The following is a 23,824-nucleotide window of genomic DNA, read 5'->3' as shown; positions in this document are numbered from 1 at the left end:
AGCCGTGTGTACACCCAGTAATCCGTAGTGGCCAGAATGCGTGTAACGCGAGGGTCACGAGAAAGGCATCCTAACATGAAGTCAGCCATGTGTGCGAGGGTACCTGTACGCAACACATGGCTGTCCTCACTCGGAAGATCACTTTCAGGATCCTCCTCCTCCTCCTCCTCTGGCCATACACGCTGAAAGGATGACAGGCAAGCAGCATCTGTACCCTCAGCAGTGGGCCAAGCTGTCTCTTCCCCCTCCTCCTCATGCTCCTCCTCCTCATCCTCCTCCTCCTCCTCCTCCTCTGGCCATACACACTGAAAGGATGATAGGCAAGCAGCATCTGTACCCTCAGCAGTGGGCCAAGCTGTCTCTCCCCCCTCCTCCTCCTGCTCCTCCCCCTCCTCCTCAACGCGCTGAGATATAGACATGAGGGTGCTCTGACTATCCAGCGACATACTGTCTTCCCCCACCTCCGTTTGCGATTGCAAAGCGTCTGCCTTTATGCTTTGCAGGGAACTTCTCAAGAGGCATAGCAGAGGAATGGTGACGCTAATGACTGCAGCATCCCCACTCAGCATCTGGGTAGACTCCTCAAAGTTTCCAAGGACCTGGCAGATGGCTGCCAACCAGGCCCACTCTTCTGTAAATAATTGAGGAGGCTGACTCCCACTACGCCGCCCATGTTGGAGTTGGTATTCCGCAATAGCTCTACGCTGCTCATAGAGCCTGGCCAACATGTGGAGCGTAGAGTTCCACTGTGTGGGCACGTCGCACAGCAATCGGTGCACTGGCAGATGAAACCGATGTTGCAGGGTCCGCAGGGTGGCAGCGTCCGTCTTGGAGTTGCGGAAATGTGCGCAGAGCTGGCGCACCTTTCCGAGCAGGTATGACAAGTGTGGGTAGCTTTTCAGAAAGCGCTGAACCACCAAATTAAAGACATGGGCCAGGCATGGCACGTGCGTGAGGCTGCCGAGCTGCAGAGCCGCCACCAGGTTACGGCCGTTGTCACACACGACCATGCCCGGTTGGAGGCTCAGCGGCGCAAGCCAGCAGTCGGTCTGCTCTGTCAGACCCTGCAGCAGTTCGTGGGCCGTCTGACTCTTCTCTCCTAAGCTGAGTAGTTTCAGCACGGCCTGCTGACACTTGCCCACCGCTGTGCTGCCATGCCGCGTGAAACCGACTGCTGGCGACGTGCTGCTGCTGACAAATCTTGATTGCGAGACAGAGGTTGCGTAGGAGGAGGAGGAGGAGGGTGGTTTAGTGATGGAAGCATACACCGCCGCAGATACCACCACCGAGCTGGGGCACGCAATTCGGGGGGTGGGTAGGACGTGAGCGGTCCCAGGCTCTGACTCTGTCCCAGCCTGCACTAAATTCACCCAATGTGCCGTCAGGGAGATATAGTGGCCCTGCCCGCCTGTGCTTGTCCACGTGTCTGTTGTTAAGTGGACCTTGGCAGTAACCGCATTGGTGAGGGCGCGTACAATGTTGCGGGAGACGTGGTCGTGCAGCCCTGGGACGGCACATCGGGAAAAGTAGTGGCGACTGGGAACCGAGTAGCGCGGGGCCGCCGCCGCCATCATGCTTTTGAAAGCCTCCGTTTCCACAAGCCTATACGGCAGCATCTCCAGGCTGATCAATTTGGCAATGTGCACGTTTAACGCTTGAGCGTGAGGGTGCGTGGCGGCGTACTTGCGCTCAAACAGTGGCGCTAGCGATGTCTGGACGCTGCGCTGAGAGACATTGCTGGATGGGGCCGAGGACAGCAGAGGTGAGGGTGTGGGTGCAGGCCGGGAGACGGTAGTGCCTGTGTCCTCAGAGGGGGGTTGGATCTCAGTGGCAGGTTGGGGCACAGGGGGAGAGGCAGTGGTGCAAACCGGAGGCGGTGAACGGCCTTCGTCCCACCTTGTGGGGTGCTTGGCCATCATATGCCTGCGCATGCTGTTGGTGGTGTCTCCCCAGCTGATCTTGGCGCGACAAAGGTTGCACACCACTGTTCGTCGGTCGTCAGGCGTCTCTGTGAACAACTGCCACACCGTAGAGCACCTTGACCTCTGCAGGGTGGCATGGCGCGAGGGGGCGCTTTGGGAAACAGTTGGTGGATTATTCGGTCTGGCCCTGCCTCTACCCGAGTGCCCACAACCTGACTTGGGCCTCCGCGTCCTCACCCGCGTCCACGTCCTCTAGGCCTACCCCTACCCCTCAGCATGCTGTATTACCAGTAGTGCAGAAACAGAACGCTGTAATTAAATGTGCCGCTTATTGGCCTGTGGTTGGAGGCTGACTTCGCTTACGGAACGCCAGGAACTAATTTTGCGCAAGCCTGCTGTAACACTTAGCTGGCTGCGTATGAATTTGGAGAACTACTACACCCAGCACAGACCCAGAACACTGAAGACAGTCACAGGCAGCCCAGATAGATTTTTTTCCCCAAATTTTTTTGCAAAGACCCACTGCCTATATTCAATCAATATGTCTTCTGTCCCTGCCTAAGCGCTTCTGGCTCTGGAGTATGTCAAAGAACTGCAGAGTGTTGCACTGTGAACTGCAATACAGCGGTGATTTCACAGCCCAGAGCCAGGAAATAATTTTGTGCAAGCCTGCTGTAACACTTAGCTGGCTGTGTATGAATTTGGAGAACTACTACACCCAGCGCAGACCCAGAACACTGAGTACAGTCAGAGGCAGCCCAAATAGATTTTTTTCCCCAAATTTTTTTGCAGAGGCCCACTGCCTATATTCAATCAATATGTCTTCTGTCCCTACCTAGGCGCTTCTGGCCCTGGAGTATGTCAAAGAACTGCAGAGTGTTGCACTGTGGACTGCAATACAGCAGTGATTTCACAGCCCAGACAGAGCCAGGAAATAATTTTGCGCAAGCCTGCTGTAACACTTAGCTGGCTGCGTATGAATTTGGAGAACTACTACACCCAGCACAGACCGAGAACACTGAGGACACTCACAGGCAGCCCAAATAGATTTTTTTCCCAAAATTTTTTTGCAAAGGCCCACTGCCTATATTCAATCAATATGTCTTCTGTCCCTGCCTAGGCGCTTCTGGCCCTGGAGTATGTCAAAGAACTGCAGAGTGTTGCACTGTGAACTGCAACACAGCGGTGATTTCACAGCCCAGATAGAGCCAGGAAATAATTTTGCGCAAGCCTGCTGTAACACTTAGCTGGCTGCGTATGAATTTGGAGAACTACTACACCCAGCACAGACCCAGAACACTGAGGACACTCACAGGCAGCCCAAATAGATTTTTTTCCCACAAATTTTTTTGCAAAGGCCCACTGCCTATATTCAATCAATATGTCTTCTGTCCCTGCCTAGGCGCTTCTGGCCCTGGAGTATGTCAAAGAACTGCAAAGTGTTGCACTGTGGACTGCAATACAGCAGTGATTTCACAGCCCAGACAGAGCCAGGAAATAATTTTGCGCAAGCCTGCTGTAACACTTAGCTGGCTGCGTATGAATTTGGAGAACTACTACACCCAGCACAGACCCAGAACACTGAGGACACTCACAGGCAGCCCAAATAGATTTTTTTCCACAAATTTTTTTGCAAAGGCCCACTGCCTATATTCAATCAATATGTCTTCTGTCCCTGCCTAGGCGCTTCTGGCCCTGGAGTATTACTGCAGGGCGCTATGCTCTGCACGGCCGATATACCAAAAAAAAATGTGCAACAGTGCAAAAAGCAGCCTCCCCAGTACTGCACACGGTTAGATGTGGCCCTAAGAAGGACCGTTGGGGTTCTTGAAGCCTAAAATACTCCTAACACTCTCCCTATAGCAGCTCCACCAAGATACCACTTTCCCTCCTCTATGTCAGAACGCATCTGTGGCGAGCCGCGGGAGGGGCCGATTTTTATACTCGGGTGACACCTGATCTCGCCAGCCACTCACTGCAGGGGGGTGGTATAGGGCTTGAACGTCGCAGGGGGAAGTTGTAATGCCTTCCCTGTCTTTCAATTGGCCAGAAAAGCGCGCTAACGTCTCAGAGATGAAAGTGAAAGTAACCCGAACATCGCGTGGTACTCGTTACGAGTAACGAGCATCTCGAACACGCTAATACTCGAACGAGTATCAAGCTCGGACGAGTACGCTCGCTCATCTCTAGTCAGAACCATCCTCGGGTGCCGCACATGTGAATCCCAGTCTGGAGAATACGCCAGAATGTCATCGAGATATATGATCAAAAATACCCCCAGGAAGTCATGGAAGACCACGTTCATAAACCCCTGGAACACAGCAGGGGCATTACAAAGTCCGAAGGGCATGACTAGACATTCAAAATGTCCAAACAAGGTGTTGAACGCGGTCTTCCACTCATCTCCCTATCGGATGCGCATTAAATTGTAAGCTCCCCTTATTCCAATTTGGAAAACCAGTGGCCCCCTACCACCTGATTCAATAAATCAGGAATCAAGGGCAAGCAGCACTGGTTCTTCACTGTAATTTTATTCAAAGCCTGATAATCCACACAAGGCCACAATGTCCCATCCTTCTTCTCTACAAAGAACAGACCTGCCCCGGCAGGGGACTTGGGCGGCCTGATATGTCGCTTGGCCAGAGACTCTGAGATATAGGACCTAAGGGCTTCGTGCTCACGCCCAGACAAATTGAAGATGGCTCCATTAGGGATGTGACTGTTGGGGATCGAATCAATACCACAGTCCCACTCCCTATGGAGAGGCAAAGTCTCAGACAGTTTCTTGGAAAATACGTCATGAAAATCAGACAAATACTCAGGAATAAATATGGTATCTGCTGAACACATGGATATAGTAGCTAAGTGACTATGACAGGACAACCCCCAATGTGTCAATTCCCGAGTGAACCAATCAAATCGGGGATTGTGCAGTGCCAACCAGGGCATACCAAGCACTACATCAACAGACATCCTTTCCATTACCAAGAACGAAAGATTTTCAGAATAGAGAACACCCACAGTGAACTTTAAAATGGAAGTCCTCCATTGTACAACACCTGCAGACAGAGGGGTAGAATCAATACTAGTGAAGCGTATGGGAATCTTTAACGCCGAGAATTCAGTCATCAGAGATCTGACAAAACTTAAACTAATCAAATTGGCGGCAGCAACCGAATCAATAAAAGCTTGACCAGACCAAGTGAAATTCCAGAAGCCAATCTGACAAGGCACCAACAACTTAGGGAGTACCTGTGATCCTAGGCAATCCTCCCAAAAATCGCCTAGGATCTGAAGTTTTCCGCCGGTTTAGACTGATGTTGTAGACACTTCTGAGGACAGGCCGCTACACGATGTCCGGCTTTCCCACAATAGAGGCAGAGACGTTCCTCGGGACTTAACTGGTCCACTTCCATAGGCTCGGCACCAAAAGTTGGCATGGGAGAAGTGGGAGCAGGTCTGATGGATTCCCTAGCCTTACGGGCCTGACATTCCTCTTTTCTAGATCTCAGCCTTCTGTCAGACTTAACCGCCAATTCCATCGCATCATTGAGTGTCACAGGAGCGGGATGAGAAATGAGTAGATCCTTGACAGCGTCAGGAAGACCCAACAAAAACACATCTTTAAGAGCGCTATCATTCCAAGAGGTTTCACCTGCAAACAGTCTAAATTTAGAGCAATAGTCCTCTACCCACTGCTGCCCCTGACGTAGAGACATGAGATGAGATATTGCCAACCCCACACGGTCCAGCTCATCAAAAATACCTCCAAATTCCTGAAAAAACAAATCAACTGACTGCAGGCAAGCTGAACTCTCAGGTAAGGAGTAGGCCCGTGTCTGGGGGGGGGGGGGGGGGGGGGAACCCCGGAGTAAGGACATAATCAATCCAACTTTCTGGGATTCTGAGCTGGAGGAGCGGGCCGCATCCAAAAATACAATCTACATGCCTGCTGAAAAACAAAAAACTTGCTCCTTTCCTCTGAAAATACCTCAGGAAGCGGACACTTGGGCTCAGGAATAGAAGGGGCGGTAGAAACATGCACTAACTCCCGCTGCTCCTGGGCCACCATACGACTGGACAGGTCTAGGATCACGACCACTAAATCCAGCAACTGACTTGTGAGGGTACTCATGGCCTCCATTGGAGAACAATTTTAAGGGCCAGTTATTATGTTACGGTATACTACCCTTGATATGCCAATCCGGGTGCCCTAGATCTCACCCACAACCCCAGTCCCTGCCTACTTGCCTCCACTCCTGGCTAACCCCAGGCGGGCAACTGGGCAGGGGTCCCTACTCTCACTAGGGACCGAAAAAGGGACGCTGGCGTACCTGGATGGAAAGGGCAGAATACCGACAGAAAAGGCAGATGTAAATAACCAACACAAACAATACTAAGCAGAACTGAGGCAGATGGAAAAACCTTGTGGATAATAGCATAGTATAGCAGACAAGATGACAGAAGCAGGAGACTAACACAGGCAGACTAGCTAGCACACTGAGGGAAACCAATAACTGGCAGTGATTGCAAGTCTCTGCCCGACCTTTAAACTAAAGGGGAGGACCAGCAACCGTCGCATGGTAACAGCTGAATAATAAAAGAAGAAAAAAATATATATATATCAGGAATAGCGCTCAAGGTGTGTAATTTTCAATATATTTATAAAATAGAGGGGACTCACCTGGTGCTCGCGGTCTCGTTCCCCCGGTTAAAGGGAAAACCGACCGCTGCACCTCAGAAGTCGATCCTCCACAACAAGAATTTCCAGGCAGATCTCTTCCTTTAACCAGATGGAGCCTTTCGGGACAACAGCGCTCCTTTGTCAAGCATCCCTATGTGTATAATTCCCTTCCTTAAATACACTTGAGCACTCTTCTGCATGGCGACGTCATGCGCTGCTGTCCCACGCATTGCATCGTGTAGGCTATTATCTGTTTTGTTATGTTATGTTTGTTTGTCTAATAAAATAGTGCTTGTTTATCCTGGAAGATCGTGATTTGAACATCTTGTCTGAGGAGAAATTTCAAGGCTGTTTCATCCACAAAAGGGGGGGTCTCCAGGGAGGAGACCTCCCCATGAAGTAAGTTCTTCTCTCACAAATTAAAAAAGAAAAAAATCGTTATATATCCCATCCATCAAAGACCGCAGAAACATAGATTTTTTATTCTTCTCCGAAGAAGCTGAATAAACTATTGAAGATGTGCGGGTTACCACACACCACAGGAGGGAGATTGCAGGCAGAGGAGTGGTGGAAAATCATAAGGGACAAGCAAGGAGTACTGATAGATAATAATCTGTTAAAAGCTGCAGAGGGCTGGTATAATGTGGCTAGAGCTATTTATAAAGATAAGTGGGTAGACCAGGAGGTAAAGGTAGGAGATCGAATCGCATATGTCTATCATGAAAACTGTGATGATGTCTCCCTAAGTAATGCACCTACGCCGCCCTACATTAGCAACCTCCTGAACTGGGTGTGTCTTGCCTGTGACATCCAGCATCACAGATGGCGAGGCACCTGCTTTAATTGCGGCGCACCCCGGCCCTGTCCCCCTGAGACGTCACCAGTCCCCCCTGTGCTCCCAGAAGCCTCTCCCTCTACACCTTCCTTAGCCCCAGCTGCATTCGCTCAACCACCTTCCACTTCCTGTTCTGGTGGCCATTTTGGCACTCCCGGAATTACACCATCTCCACTCAGTTCTGGCAGCCATCTTGGTACTCCAGCCAGAATGCACAAACCCCTTTGCTGTCTGTTACTCGTCTCATGCCCAATCTCCCCAATCAGACCAACACCGATGCTGAGGCACCCTAAGTGGGAGGCGTGCAGGTCCTTTTGGCCACAACCACTACTCGGCGGCCCAGGCCATCACCGACCCTTAGCGTGCAGACCAACAACAACCCTCTAGCTTCAAGTTGGGATGACCCCGATGATGCCATCAGCCACCTGATCATGTGGTCGCCTCGGGCCCAGTGACCACCTCTGCGTCTAGACCCAAGGACTTCAACTGTCAATTTTGCACCCCTGCCCCCCTTGTGGGGGCAGCCTGGCTCACAGCCTTTCACAAGCAGTAGTACACCCACTTTTGGGTCTGCACAAGACGCACCGCTCAGCTACGTGACATTCACCCCCACCCAGGCCTCCACTCATGTGGCCAGCTTGCCAGACCCAGAAAAACGACTGATGCTATACTATCGCTGTATAGTGCAAATTCAGAAGATGTTCTCAGCCACCTGGTGGGATCTTAAATGACTGACCAAAGTAAAGGCTGGGAATTCATACCGGCCAATCATAGAAAGATGTCTCACAATAGCCAGGCTGATTGATGACCAGTCCTACCTATCTGGTGTGGAATTCTGCAAACAATTACATACCGGGGCCCAAAGGGAGTCCATGGATAAGTTCCATCTCCGCCTTATCGAAACATTCCATGACCTTGGATTTTCTACCTAGATCAAGGCGCATGTATAAATGTTGTCATCGGCTTTTTTTTATGGGACTTCCGAGAGTCCATTAAAAAGGGCCCTATTCAAGGTGAGGCCAGAGTACAAGTCCCTCGCCATGCAGACCCTTCTCCTAGTAGTGAAAGGCCTCGAATCCCAAGCAGACTGCACCGCTTATGCTGACTATGCCACCAGATTATGGCCAGAAGATCTGAACCTGATAATTTGTCAATTATACCAAAGATGCCTTACAAGGACTAATGGACCAGCTAGGACCTACCTCCTCCATGACTTTCCAGAATAGAATAGCCTTAGACATAATCCTAGCCAAGAAAGGAGGGGTATGTAAGATGATAGGGGAGAGCTGCTGCACGTACATTCCCGACAACACAGGGCCAAATGGTAAAGTGACCTTAGCCATTAAAAAGTTAGAGGACTTGTCAGTGGAGCTAAAGAAAAACTTAGTTATAAATGACCCATGTGACCAATACTTAAGTTGGATGAGTGGGTGGCAGAGAATGCTGGCTCAGGTAGGGATAAACATACTTGTGATTCTGATTAACCTTGCCATCATAGTCTGCTGCATACTACCCTGCCTGAAGAAACTCTGTGAGAAGGCTGTGGATAATGCTGCGCCAATGCTGCTAAACATGGAGAGTCCAAAGGACTACAAGAAATCCTACACCCCCTTGCGGTCTCTTTCCCCTAAGCAATGACAATATCTTTAAGCCCATAGGGACAGCATCTGACTTCTCTATGTGCAGAGTCTGTAACAAAGGGGGCGTTGGCGTAGCCATGGTTTGTCTAACTTGCAGCACAAAAGAGTTCCAAGGCACATAGAGACAGATGAGATAGGCCCAGGATTAGGGACAGGTAAAATAGTCATCTTAAGGGGGGATTGTAGTGGACCGAGTAAAATGTCTATACTTGTATACTCTTATATGTACATCTGCTTTTATGAATAAAAGATGCTTGCCAAAATGGCCGCTATGCTGGAAATAGCAGCCAGCTCGCTCCCCCTCCTATCGTGCTTGAAACAATGTGCTCAAGATGGCGCCTCTGTCCAGGAATGCACTCAAGATTATGACGTCAAGATCCTGGAGAAAGATACCTATATAAAGGAGACTACCAATCAGCAATGGACTTGTACACTGTTCTGTTTAAACTATGCACCGGACACAGACAGAGTCTATATAAACTGGTGTAACCTGTTGCAATAAAGGAAGTACCATTTAGCTGAACAGCAGGTGTCAGTGTGGTTCTTCTCGTGCATGCACCGCTCTTGAGCTTCTAATCAGGAAGGGGGCAGATATTCATTAGGTACTTTCAGTACTAATCCATAGCAGTGGCATTCCTGATGGGTCTCCAAGGTGGTTTTACGAAGTTCCCCTGCTATCTTTGCCTTTGGGACAGTAGGGACACTGATTAATACTACCATAAGCTGGCGGGACTGGCCACTGCAAATGGAGTTTTTAGTTGGACAGAAAAATGTCAAGTGGGAGCCACTGGTGGATACTACAAAGGTGCTGATGCCACCACTACACATCAAATGGGGGCTTATGAAACAGTTTGTCAAAGCTCTCAACACTGACTCAGCAGCCTTTAAACACCTAAAAGACCTCTTTCCAAAGCTCTCTGAGGCCAAAATCAAGGCTGGTGTTTTTAATGGACCACAGGTAAAGAAGCTCATCAAGTGCACTGAATTCCCAAAGAAGCTGACCAGAAAAGAAAATGCAGCTTGGAACGGCTTTGCGGCAGTAGTTAAAAGTTCCCTTGGGAATCACAAGGCCCACAACTATGTGAAGCTGGTTGAAACTCTGGTTAAGAACTATGGCAAGATGGATTGCAGGATGTCTTTAAAACTCCATATCTTTGATGCTCACTTGGATCACTTCAAGTTGAACATAGGAAAATACTCAAAAGAGCACGGCAAATGCTTACACCAAGATATTATGACCTTTGAACGTCGATACCAAGGACAGTACAATGAGAGCATGATGAGAGACTACATATGGGGACTTATTTGGGGAAGTGGTGTGCAGTACAATCGTAAATCTAGAAAAAAAGACACATTTCTAAATATTGGCTTTGTTTTGAAGCATAAATAAACATTACTTTTGATCTAGATGTTGTCTGTTTATAAAAATAAAAATTTGTTACCCATTTAGGTATATGGGGATATACAAAATACTCATTCTCCTGAGCACAAAAGCAAACTTTAAAAGGTATAATGGCCATTTTCTAAACTGTTTAGACATAAGAATGCAGGTAATAACACTCACTTGCCAAGGACAAAAAGTGTGTTACATAGTGTAATGAACATACATCTGTTTGGCTATGTCCTAACTAATTCCTGTACATTTTACATACACATACAGCAATATAGTGTCATATACAGAAATGATGGTACATTATGATTAAAAAATACTTTTACCTAAAAATCTCCGAATGCAACTTAAAAATATAGAGAGCAATAAAAGTAGCAAAGGTGGAGACAATGAGACGCTGCCAAAGAGGATAAAATCAAATCTAAAATGTTCTGCTAAATGTTCTAAAAGTGTTAGGCCCCCTGCCCACGGCAGTCTACGCATAGCATTGCTATGGAAAGCGCCATCACCTGTCCACGAGCGGAGAATCACTGTGATTCTCCGCTCGCAGCGGGCAATTTGCAGCATGCTGCGAGTTGCCCCAATTCTCCGCATTTAGCCTATCTATTAGATAGGACTGACCGTCGGAGATTTGGCGGTGGCTCCTGCTCCTGTGGACAGCTGGCCTTAGGCTTTTAAAAGGTTAATGAAAGAAAAGTTGTAGCATATGATGAAAAAACAAATCTATAAACTATTTTTTTTTCTCCAGTATATTCACAAAGGAAAATGGTGACATTGCATGGAGAGTTAACATGACATTTTAGTCTAACCCAAGAAAAAGTGCAGAGCCACCTTAAAAAAATTTAAATAGACAAAAGTCCACATGGTATATGCCCCTAGGGATTTAAAGGGGTTGTCTTGTGGCGAAATGCAATTTTTTTTTCAACCTACCCCTGCATTCTGCCCCATTAAAATCAATACCGTTTGTAATTTAAAAAAAAAAAAAATCACTTACCTCCTTCCCAGTTCGCGCAGCATCTTCTTTTCTTCTTTTAAAGATGGCCGCTGGTCCTTTCCCAATGATGCACCGCGGTTTTCTCCCATGGTGCACCGCGGGTCTTCTCCCATGGTGCACCATGGATTGTCTTCTCCTTCCTTGTGTTCCACTGCTGATACAGCCACCTAATTGGCTGATTGGCACCACGTGATGGGGCGGAGCTACGCAATGATGCGTAGAAGGGGGCGGAGCCAGAACACCGCTCGTGCCCGGACCGACCAGAAGGGAGAAGACCCTTCTGCGCAAGCGCATCTAATCGGGCGATTAGACGCTGAAATTAGACGGAGCCATGGAGACGGGGACGCCAGCAACGGAGTGGGTAAGTGAATAACTTCTGTATGGCTCATATTTAATGCACGATGCATATTACAAAGTGCATTAATATGGCCATACAGAAGTGCTTAACCCCACTTGCTTTCGCGAGACAACCCCTTTAAGTAATGTAGTAAAAATGACAGATCTTGTTTTCTTATATTTAACATGTCTATAGTGACAGGGTCTTATCCATGGGATTGGTACATAGCAAATGTGGTGTCCATATTCAAAAAGGGGTGAAAAAATGAACCTGGAAACTAAAGGTCAGTCAATTTAAAGGTGGTTTCTCCTCCTCAGGTTGGGTAACCAATAGTTACTTGCTAGGGACCCACCTTCAGGATCTCTGATGATCGGTTGATCTTCTGTCCCAGTTTCACTGTCGTTATTGGAGTCGGAAGCGTTATAAAGATTTCCATTGCCATTGCACTCAATATGAGCATGGCTTCCTATTAAACTTCCACGTCTGACTCCGATATCACAACCGGAAGTGCTGGAAGTGTTATTGGAGGCTTCAGCACAGTTTAATAGAAATGAAGCCCTATATAACATTTCCCTTCTGACCGCAATGATGGCACCTGGCCCCAGTGCAATGACAGTGGACTGAGCATTTAGCTGATCACCAGGAATCACAAGCAGCGGGTCCCCCATGATTAACTATTGATCATCTAGAAAATCAACACTATTTGGAAAATCCCCTTAAAATTTTATGGTGGGTAAAATATTTGAAGAGTTTCTAATAGATGTTATCCTTGAGCAGGGGTGTATCTGGGGGGCAGGAGGGGCATGTGCCCTGGGTGCGATGAGAGGAGTGCCAGAACAGCCTACATGCAAAGAAGACAATCAGCTGTTTGCTGCAGGAAAGCAGTGGAAGAACTACTTTTAGGGCTAAAAGACCTATGATGTGATGACAAGGTGATAGAGCTGCTGAAGAATCTGAAGGACCTTTGATGATGTCATCAGTCACTTGAGTAGGAGGACTCAGACTCCAGCCTGTGTTGTCAGGGGAGTTTCTTGGAATCTTTTTCACAGTACAAGAAATGAAGATCCTCATAAGCACGTAAGAGAGATCTAACACAGGAGCTCAAAGGAGGATTATTAATGTGTGACAGGAGAAACATAACTCTTGGGGATTGTTCCCTAGATCCCTTAAGACCTTAGCAACACACTGATGGTTACGTAAGACCATTTTCACATGGCATTTTTCATTGTGGATTTAAAATAGAAACTGCAACATTTCCACATCAAATCCCCAGCAAAGTCTGCATCTGAAGTCTCTCAGTTTTATATGGTGTGGATTTTTTCTGCATGCAAACTTTAAATCAATATGTAGAAGAAAAAGTGACAAGTAATATGGATTCAGCACCTAAAAATATCATGCAGATTTTTTTCTATTGACTAACCTAAATCTTCATATGGATCTGCAGCTCTAAAAAATGAAAATCCGTGTCAGAAATCAACAGCAACTGTGTGGATTTCTGATGTGGATTTTCTCAAAAATTTACCCCATGTAAACATAGTCCAGGAAATAGTTACAGATGGAATTTTGCCAGCAGCCGAGAAAAGAAATTGCACAGAGGGGGCCCAGACTGAATTTTTGCAGCATGTTCCATGGACCTTTAGCTACACTCCTCGGTTTTGAGTAGGGCCACAGAGGGATATGTAAAGCCAAGAACTCGGCCGAGATACTGTGTGGTGTGCTTTCAAATTGGTTACCTGCAAAATTGTGTAGCCATTTACCAAACAGCAGCTTTATCTGCAAAATCTTAGGGCCAATAACAATCAATTTACAAACTGTGCCAACATACTATTCAGTGCATATTTCAGCTGTATCACAGCTGTCCATAAACTACACTGTGGGGCATTACCCTTAGATGTCCAGATCCTTACCTCACAATGTAGGAACAACATAAAAAAAAGTTACATTACATTAATTGGTTTGGGTGGAGAGGAACCAAACTGTATCCTTTGCCTCAGGTGCAGGAAGACCTAGCTACACCTCTGCCTTGAATATCTAAATGAAAATAATCACAACACTTAATAGCAGCATGGATTTATAATGACTTGGTCACGCCAATCTGATCTGCTTTGCTTCTATGAGGAGGTACAATAATCATTTGATATGGTTCTTGACTAAAATGCTTGGTGTGAGAGAAAATGTGCATAAGTGGGTAAATAACTGATCCACTGATAGAAAGTAGAGGGCGGTAATAAATGAGGCCCACTCCAAGTTGGTCACCATTGTTAGTGGGGTATCACATGGGTCAGGAGAAAATAGTGTCAGGCAGCTGCTGGCAAGGCAAACCGGATCATGAGATGCATCAAAAGAGGTCTAGGGGCACATGATGTGAACATTGTTCTTCCTCTTTACAAATCATTGTCAGACCACACATGGAATGTTGTGGTCACTCTTAGGCACCAGTATTCAAGAAAGAAATATCAGAGCTTGAGCGGGTTCAAAGGTGGGCAACTGAAGTAATAAATGGAATGGGCATACTATAATACCCAGAGAGGTTATCAAAATTGGCGTTAAGTTTAGAAAAAAGGTGGCTGACAGGGGATATAATAACTAAGTATAAATATATCAGGGGTCAGTACAGAGATCTTTCCAGTCTACCAATTATATTCAGGACTGTAACTAGGGGGACACTCTAACAATTATGTGTAAATATATCAGGGATCAGTACAGAGATCTCTCCCATCATCTATTTATACTCAGGACTGTAACAAGAGGGCACTCTAATAACCATGTAAAGATATGCATTGAAAAGCTTGGCAGAAAAGTGAAGGTACTAGGAGCACAGGTGGTCTTCCCATCCACCTACCCAGTGGATGGCCATGAACTACGGAGATGGAACAGGATTCTAGAGGTGAACTGGCTGCGTCGATGGTTCAATCAGCAAAGTTTTGGATTGCTAGTCCATGGAGTGAAGTACCTATATGATGGACTCCTTCCTAGAGATGGGTTAAACCTAACAAAGACAGGTAAGCATATATTTGCAGACACCTTGCTACACTTATTGGGTGAGCTTTAAACTAGAACAATGTGGAAAGGGAAGTGAAGAGCCAAGCAAAAATATACAGCTAATGAATACAATTGAGAACTTTGCTATCAGAAATGGAAAGTAAGAACAAAGACAAAAAATTCTGAAGGAAAGTAAATGAGCAAGAGACACCGATCACAAACTAACATGTGCACAAAATGCACAGAGCATAGGAACAAAACAAGGGAAATTGGAGCTCCTAACACAGAAAGAAAGATATAACATCATACGCATCATGGAAACTTGGTCGGATGATGCACATGATTGGAATACAAGGCTTGAAGAATGCAATTTGTAAGAAACAGACCTAATAAAAGAGGAGTTTTTGCTTTCTATGTTAGAAAAGCATAAATCTCCACTGATATTCAAGCGTCAAAGCATGATAGTTCTGTAGAAACGGTTTGGGTGAGAATACAAGGAGAGAACAACAGAAAGAACACCATTGTAGGAATTTAATATAGGCCACCTGGACAACCAGAATATATGAATAAACTCTTAATACATCAGAGAGCCATAGTGATTATGGGAGATTTTAACTGAAGAGATGAGGTTAACCTCCTGATGGGTGTGGCAAGAATTGGTTGCATAAAAGCCAGTTCCTGCCAGAAGCAAGGGGAAAGTTACAGCTTGGCAGTGCCGGACAGGCTGCAAGCTGAGGTCCAGTTTGGACCAGTTGGGTCTGTCACATGGTCAGACGGAGGAAGACGCCCTCCCGACACCCCAGGAGGGGTTTGTGACAGAACCCTGTGGGTTGTGAACCCAGGATTGCACATGGACTGTGTTATATATGCTGTTTGTTGTAAAATAAATGCTGGCAGGTGCCAGTATAAAGAGAAACCACGTCTCATGAAGCATTTCTACACGTGTAGTGCACCAATTTCCTGTCTGAGAGGTCAGCGATCCGCAGGCGAGAGACCCCAACTTGCCACACTATCCAGACATTTGTTGGGAATCTCTCTCAGGCAAAAGTTATGGGTCTAACAAATTCTAACTTGCTCTTGCTGACAACATTATCTACCAAAAGGTAGAAAAGAAAACAAGGGGGTATTGGAACTAATTCTTACCAACAGTAAGGAAATGGTTGAGAAAGTACAGGTGACTGGGACCTTAGGAGGCAGTGGTTGTGCTATCCTTCAATTTTGGATAACAAATTAAGACCTAAGAAGACTCAGATCTCTAGGTTGGATTTCAGAAAGGCATATTTTAGTGGACTCAGAAAGAGAGTAGGAAGGATCCAATGGCTGGATGTTCTTAAAAACAGAAATGTCTAAGAAGGTTGGGAAATACAATGCAAAATGAGATTCTGAAAGCAGAATCGTTAACAATCCCTAAAGGAAGGAAGGATGGGAAGCATTTAAAGAGACTAGGATGGATGAACACATAACTTACACACATGTAAAAAAGGAAGAAGAAAAATATGTTTATCAAATGGAAAGAGGGGGGGGAATATCTAAAGAAGAATATAATGTAGTCTGCAGAAACTGTAGAGTAAGAGTCAGAATAGCTAAAGCTAATAGTGAATTGAGCTTTGCAAAAGAGGCCAAAAGCAATAAAAAAAAGAATTTTGGGGGTATGTCAGTAGCAAAGGATAAGTCAAAGATGCTATAGGATGTTTACAGGATGAAAATGGGGAATTGGTTAAAAATTATCTTGAGAAGGACAAACATTTACATTCCTATTTTGTATCCGCTTTCTCTCAGAAAGTAGAAGTAACATCAACTGATCTTCCCTGTGCTATTAAAGGAATAAAAGAATGCAGGCTATCTATAAACAGAGAGATGGTGAGGAAAAACGTAGCTAACTTAAATGAATTCAAGTCTCAAGGTTCAGATGTATTACATCCTAGGATACTAGGATGAAAATGTATGGATAACAGGAGATTGGAAAAGGGCAAATGTCCCTATCTTCAAAAAAGGGAAGAAGGTGAGTCCAGGAAACTATAGGCCTGTGAGCCTGATTTCTCTACCAGGAAAGATCTTTGAAGAAATTATTAAACAGCATATGTGCAAACGTTCTTGGATGAGAATGGAGCAATTAACTAGAGCTAGCATAAGATTGTAACAAGGAAGTCATGCCAGACTAATATAATTCCTTTCTATGTCAGAATCACCAACTGGGTTGTTCAGGCAAATGCGGTATAATAATATATCTTGATTCTTGAAGACCTTAGTAAAACATTTGACAAAGTATCTTATACCATCCTTATTGAAGAAATATGGGATTGACAAGGCAACTGTTAGGCCCCTCACACAGGCGTTTTTTTCCGCGATTAACACAGCTTTTTTTAGTGCCGCACTAATCACGGTATAATACTCCCATTGTTTTCAATGGAGCCTCTCAGACAGCCGCTCGATCGCGGCGCTTTTGAGTGGAGTTCTATTTTTCAGCGTTTAGTGCACCTCATCAATGATGTGGTATGCTAAACCCAGCTGTTGGCCGCACGGAACTGCGTCCAAAAGCAAAAGTAGAATCACGGCAAAGCAGTAGTAAAGAAGGCATACACAATTCTTGGATGTATTAAGAGAAGTATAGAGTCTAGATCACGTGAGTTAATTAATCCCCTCTATTCTTCTTTAGGCTGCATTCCCACGAACGTATATCGGCTCGGTTTTCACGCCGAGCCGATATACCTCGTCCTCATGTGCAGGGGGGAGGATGGAAGAGCCAGGAGCAGGAACTGAGCTCCTGCCCCCTCTCTGCCTCCTCTCCGCCCCTCTGCACTATTTGCAATGAAAGGAGGTGGGACGGGGGCGGGGCTAAGTTCCGAGAATTAGCCCCACCCCCATTCTGCCTCTCCCCATTGCAAATAGTGCAGAGGGGCGGAAAGAAGGCAGAGAGGGGGCGGGAGCTCAGTTCCTGCTCCTGGCTCTTCCATCCTCCCCCCTGCACATGAGGACGACGTATATCGGCTCGGCGTGAAAACCAAGCCGATATACGTTTGTGGGAATGCAGCCTTAGTCAGACCTGGAGTACTGTTTCCAGTTGTGGAACCCCAATTAACAAAGACATCAACAAACTGGAGCAAGGTCAGAGAAGAGTTAACAGAATGGCGAGTTGTCTACAAATCATTGCTCATGAGGAATAGTTAAAGGATCTGGGAATATTAAGCTGACAAATGTGAAGGCTGAGAGGAGACAATAGCTGTCTACAAATATCTGAAGGGTTGTGTGGTAATGCAATAGCAAGAGTGGCCTGTAGTTACAGAGTTTGGTTTAGTTAACCTGCACCTGTAAGGGTGCAGCTACTCAGGTTAAATTTCCCCTCCCTCACAAGTTTAGTGTCCTTTAAGTTGTTGGAGCTTAGGTCCGTTGGGGCCTTAGAGGTCTATGTAGACCTGGTGCTGGTCTGGGAGGGGCCCGGATGCTTGGAGCATACAAAGGGTAGTCGGCCCTTCGCTTGTCGCCTGTTGGGGCGAAGTCACCTTCCTGGAGGGTACGCTGAGAGAAGCGGTATGCGTTGTTGTTACATTTAAAATGCTGATGCTGTGTGCACTGTGACCTACAACAGTGTGAAGTTGCATATGATATGCTGGACTGTATTTGTATGCTGAATACCGTTGCTGTCCTGATGTGAAATAAACGCTGGAGGGTTCCAGGAAAACTGCAGTGTGTGCATTGGGTGAAAATATGTCCAGAACCTGTGTTACTTATAATGTGGTGCAGAAAAAAGTTTTCTTTAAACCAGCAGTATCCTGTGTGGGGGATTGTGGGATGTTTCCTCTATGTGATGGTAGTAATGTATGTGTAGTAATGTTCCCAAAAGTAAGTCAGGGTATGAACAGGTTGCTACAGGGGGTTCAGCCAATGTCCGGGTGAGAGTCAGCACAAATATGCCTCCAGAGGGAGAGAAAGGATTTGTAGTTGTAGTTTCCAGGGAAATAGAAATAGTTGCTAGCAGCAACCAGAAATCCATTGGGGACTGCAAACGTTAAAAAAAGCAAGGAAGGAGAAAAAGAGAAAAAAGGTTGCTTTCAGTGAGAAAGATGAGGTAGTCAGTGTGGACCCTGTGGTCCAAAAGGAAAAAGATAGTGAAAAGTTGCAAATAGACTCTGCAAGCATGGAAGAGCTGCTGAAACAGTTGATTCACAGCAAAGCCCAGGAGACAAAGCTGTTCCTAATTAAGCAAATTGCTGCACTGACCGAGTCAATGAAGGCTGAGAAGAATGAGTGCCTCATAAGATTGGCTAAAACTGAAAATGATCACCGGTTGTTGCTGAAACAGAAAACTGTCCAGTGTGAACAAGCCTTAAAAGAATTGAAAAGTCAGAAGAAATATGAGGGGTATCTTTCAATAGCCCATGAAGAGATACAAGACCTCAAAAATGTAGCCAGAGATGGGGCTGATCACAGAACTGTAGGAAACTGCAAATTTAAACCTAAGAATTAGAGATGACATGTTGCAAGTTGGAAAGAGCTTCTACAGATGCACAGAATAAAACTGCAGATTTGCATAATCAAGTTGCAGAGCTGAACATGCAGGTAGCCCAGAGAACTAGTGAATGGAAGTTGCAGGTAACTGAGCTCAAGGAAAAGCTGGAAATGAAGAAAGCTGCTTGTAGTCAGGCAGAAAAGCAAGCAGAGGTCTTGAAAGGCAGACTGGACTTTAAGGAAGCTCAGTGAAGCCCTGCATAAGAGACTTGTGACGCAGCTACAGACAAGCCAGGATGAGGAAATTGAACTGTATGAAGCTCAGATCCAGGACCTTAAACAGAATCATGCTCTAGTTATGGAGGAACTGTCCAAATGGTTGTAGAAAACTCAACAGGTGAAAGAAACATTGGAAAGTAAATGTACTGAACTGACCTATGAGGTAAACGTGCTGTTGGTAGAAAAGCATGAATTTGAATGTAAGAGAAATGCAGTAGAGAAGCAGCTTCAAGACCTACAAGTGAAAATCACTGAAGGTAACAGAGTGCAGACAGAGCTGTCTGAAAAGGTGAACAGACTGCAGGTGGAGCTGGAAACTCAGAGGGAAAAGTCCCAGAAGCTGCTGCCAGAAGAGATGCAGTAGAGGCTTGGCTTTAGTGCACACCTGAAGGCAATGCAAGATGAGAGAGAGGTGTTCCTCAAGCAGTTAGAAGAAGATGCAGAAACTAAGAGAAACCTGGCAGAACGGATTTCAACACTTCTGGCTCCGGTGTCAGAGATGAAGAAACAATGGCAGGATGAGGTGTCTCAGTTGAAAGAGACCTGGCAAGAAGTAAATTAACGGTTTTCAGTCTTAGAATTTGATTAAGTGTAAAGAGGCTGAAGTCCAGAGGTTGCACAGAAAACTGATACACATGATGGTAGCCAACCAGCAGATGGAAGTAGAGATGATGCATATGCAGGAAGAACTTACAGCTCCAGAGCGTGTCAGAAGACAAGCGCAACAAGTGAGAGATGAACTTGCTGGTGAAACTACAAGTACCAGTAGTAAAAGTGCTCTAGCTGTAGAGGAAAATAGACAGAATCCAGCACGGCACAACTAGAGGAAGGTGAAATAAGTGGGAGAGTGTTAGAGGTTCTCACTGTCTCATATGTGGAGACCATTCAGAGGGGAACAGCTTTCCTTTTAGAGAACACATTCCTGACGGAGAGTGAAAACACAGAAGCTGTGCAAGACGCATTCTCAACATATAAGTGTGAGCATGGCCTGAAGTTCCCAATAGAGAAGAAAGCCATGTCTGCTGAAGATGTAGAAGAATGTGACCTGCTGAAGCAAATAGAGAGATAAATGGCTGAACAGTATGGTGCTGGAGCAGAGGCTGCTGAAAAAAATAAGCAAAGCACTTCTCTTAAAATCCAAGTTAGAAAAGTTTCCTGAAATGATGGTTAATTCGGAAGGGTGTAACAAGCAGATAAGCAAAGAAATTGAGGACTTGGTTCGCTCAACGGTGTATGTTACAGAGAATGTACGGGAGTTAAAGAGGAATTCACAAGTAGTAAAAGTAAACGCACAGTGTGAGGGAATGCCGAGTGGCACTGGGAAGTTAATCCACAAGCTGTGGGGGCGCAGTGTTAGAGAGATGTGCAGAGATGTGATAACAATGAAGACAAGCAGAGACTGCTTGTCAGACAAATAAAAGAAAATGTTAAGGGACAGCATAGGCCCCTTGTTATAGTTCACCAAGTATTTGACCCTAAGGGATCTAGGTTGCTTTTGAAAAGACCGATGGTCTTTGTCATGGGGATGGGGATATGTGGTAATGCAGTAGCAAGAGTGGCCTGTAGGGGGCCTCTGAGCACAGTTACAGAGTTTGGTTTAGTTAACCTGCACCTGTAAGGGAGCAGCTACTCGGGTTAAATTCCCCCCACCTTCACAAGCTCTGTCCTTGAAGCCGTTGGAGCTTAGGTCCGTTGGGGCCTGTGAAGCCCTGAGGTCTATGTAGACCTGGTGCTGATCTGTGAAGGACCCGCAAGCACAGAGCGGACAGGGGGTAGTCGGCCCCTCGCTCGTCACCTGTTGGGGCGAAGTCACCTTCCTGGAGGGTATGCTGAGAGAAGCTGTATGCCTTGCAGTTACATATAAAATTTTGATGCTGTGTGTACTGTGACCTACAATAGTGTGAAGTTGCATATGATATGCTAGACTGTATTTGTATGCAGAATACCGTTGCTGTGCTGATGTGACATAAACGCTGGAGGAACCAGCATTTAGACTTTACCTGGTGTTTCTGGATGTCATTGCGGTGCTGCCACCCCTGGGCAGGAAAAAGTGTGCCAGAGATCCTGGGCAATTAACCCCCACTTGCCACAGGCTGTCACAGTGCAGTGGAATCAGCCCTATTCTCATTTGCACAAGGAAAGACTAGAAGCAATGGGATGAAACTGAAAGGAAGGAGGCACAAATTAGATATTAGACAGTGAGGGGGAACAATGAGTGAAACAGGTTGCCATGGGAGATGGTGAGTTCTCCTTCAATGGAAGTCTTCAGGGCTGTACATACATCTGTCTGGGATGATTTAGTGAATCCTGCATTAAGCAGCAGATTAAACCAGATTACCTTGGAAGTACTTTCCAACTCTACGATTATATGATTTATCCAAAGACAGAGAAAACAGTATTTTTGTAACAGACACCCTTTAAATTGTCTATTTCTTTACTTCTTTCAAATTGTACCTCAATACAATTCACATGCCTGGAACTGAGCTGCATATAGGCTATTTGACCATCACAGGCCAATGAAGAGTTTGTAGTGCTCATGAGCATCATAGCCCATCCAAATGCTGAATGGTGGGGAACCTGAATCCAGCTCCCTCCCACCAATCTGTTATTAACTATCCTGAGGATTGGTCAACAATATTTTAATCCAAGGAAACCCCTTTATTAACATATCTGTATGCACAAGGGGACCCAAAATGAAAGGAGCAACTAGTGGCTGTCAGAACAGAAATTCACTTGAAGGTGTTGTAGGCCCCATTGCACACTTGTAGAGCTCTTCAGGGGCCAAAATGATGGAGAAACCCCACAAATGACCCCATTTTGAAAACTAGACGCCTTATCGAATTCATCTAGGGGTGCACTGCATATTTTGATCCCACGCTTTTTGAATGAATCTAAGCAAAGCATAAGGAAATAATTACGATTTTCATTTTTTTGGCAATTGTGTCAATTTAAAAACTGTTTTTTTTTCCCGGTTGTCATCCCGACTGCCCCATTACATATGGAGGCTGCCCTATGACCTCGGTAGGGACAGGAAGAGCCCTTAAAGCAGCTCCCCTCCACCATCTCCTCAGTGTCTTCCTGTCCCTATGGTGACCAGATGCAAGTTTCGGGGGACAGTACTTACAAGGGCACGCTGTGCCAAAAATCCCCTGCAGGGAAGAGGCCGGGTCTGCACACCGCTCCTGTCCCTGCATTCCTGGTCTGCGCCGCCATGAAGCCGCCAGTCAAAATGCTGCAGAGAACTCCGGCCTCCGGTTGTTCCTCCTGGCAGAGGGGAAACAGCGGCGTCCTTCTCAGCCACACGGGGCGCAAAGCGATGACGTCACGTGCACGATGTAGGGGGCATGGTTACCGACACAAACCCGGAAATGGTGCCTGCCTTCAATGAGAGGCTTTGCACCTGCTGGAGTTTACCCTGCAGACCCAAGGAAGTGCTCCAGCATGTCGGCACATGACAGCTCAGCACGGGAAGGAGAGGCAGACACCCTACAAACCGTGAGTGACTATATGCCAAAAAAGGAATATGTAATATCACTGTGGTTGATTTGAATGCATATTGTTCCCTTTTTTTCTCCTTTCCCCCATTCTTTGCATGGTCCCCTCAAACTGATAAGGAAGGTCCGAAGAGCAAAATGGACCTTAAAAAAATTGGCTAGGAAGTGCGTTATCTGCAATAAAAAATTGGAATATAACTATTTTAAAAATCGCTATGCGAAGAATGTACAGGAAAAATACTGGCAGAAGAAAGGGCGGCTTTCAAGGCAGATATTAGGGGTATGATAAGGGAGGAATTACAAGCCTCTATGGCATCCCTTCCCCATCCACAGCCTGGCCCGTCAAGGTCCTCCAAAAGGTCAAGACCAGCAGAGTCGCTGAGTTCTATCTCAGAGGTGTCCCTGGAACCCTTGTCAGAAGGAGAATTAGAAGACCTGCTGTCACAAGCCGAGGACGAGAAAAAGTATTACTTCTCTTCCGATGATATGGAACATCTCCTCAAAGCAGTGAGAGAGACTAAGCTCTGGTCCAGGAGGAAAACGCGTTTTCCAATAAACCAGACCCTGCAGCAAGTCATATCTGACAAATGGCAGTTGCCAGAAATGAGACTCTCAGTCTCGAAAGAGATTAAAAACAGACTGGCATTTGCGCCAGAAGATATCCACGTATTTAGAGAAACCCCGAAGGTCGACATGCAGATAGCCAAATTGGCTAAGAAAACCCTGCTATCCTTTGAGGATGCATCGCAACTTTCAGATCCCATGGATAAGAAGGTCGACGGACCGATGAAGAAAGTGTGGGAAGCGACTTCCTTCACCAT

At 46.1% G+C, this 23,824-nt stretch overlaps 1 protein-coding gene across 1 annotated transcript in view; it reads right to left on the bottom strand.

Annotated features, from left to right (window-relative positions):
• CACNA1S (calcium voltage-gated channel subunit alpha1 S) overlaps positions 1 to 23,824 on the bottom strand; it is a 1,022,072-nt gene that overhangs the window by 67,304 nt on the left and 930,944 nt on the right. The gene's annotated exons all lie outside the window — the stretch shown is intronic.

The sequence above is a fragment of the Eleutherodactylus coqui genome, chromosome 4, assembly GCF_035609145.1.
Source record: "Eleutherodactylus coqui strain aEleCoq1 chromosome 4, aEleCoq1.hap1, whole genome shotgun sequence".
NCBI lineage: Eukaryota > Metazoa > Chordata > Amphibia > Anura > Eleutherodactylidae > Eleutherodactylus > Eleutherodactylus coqui.
This window is presented reverse-complemented; position numbering and strand designations above follow the sequence as displayed.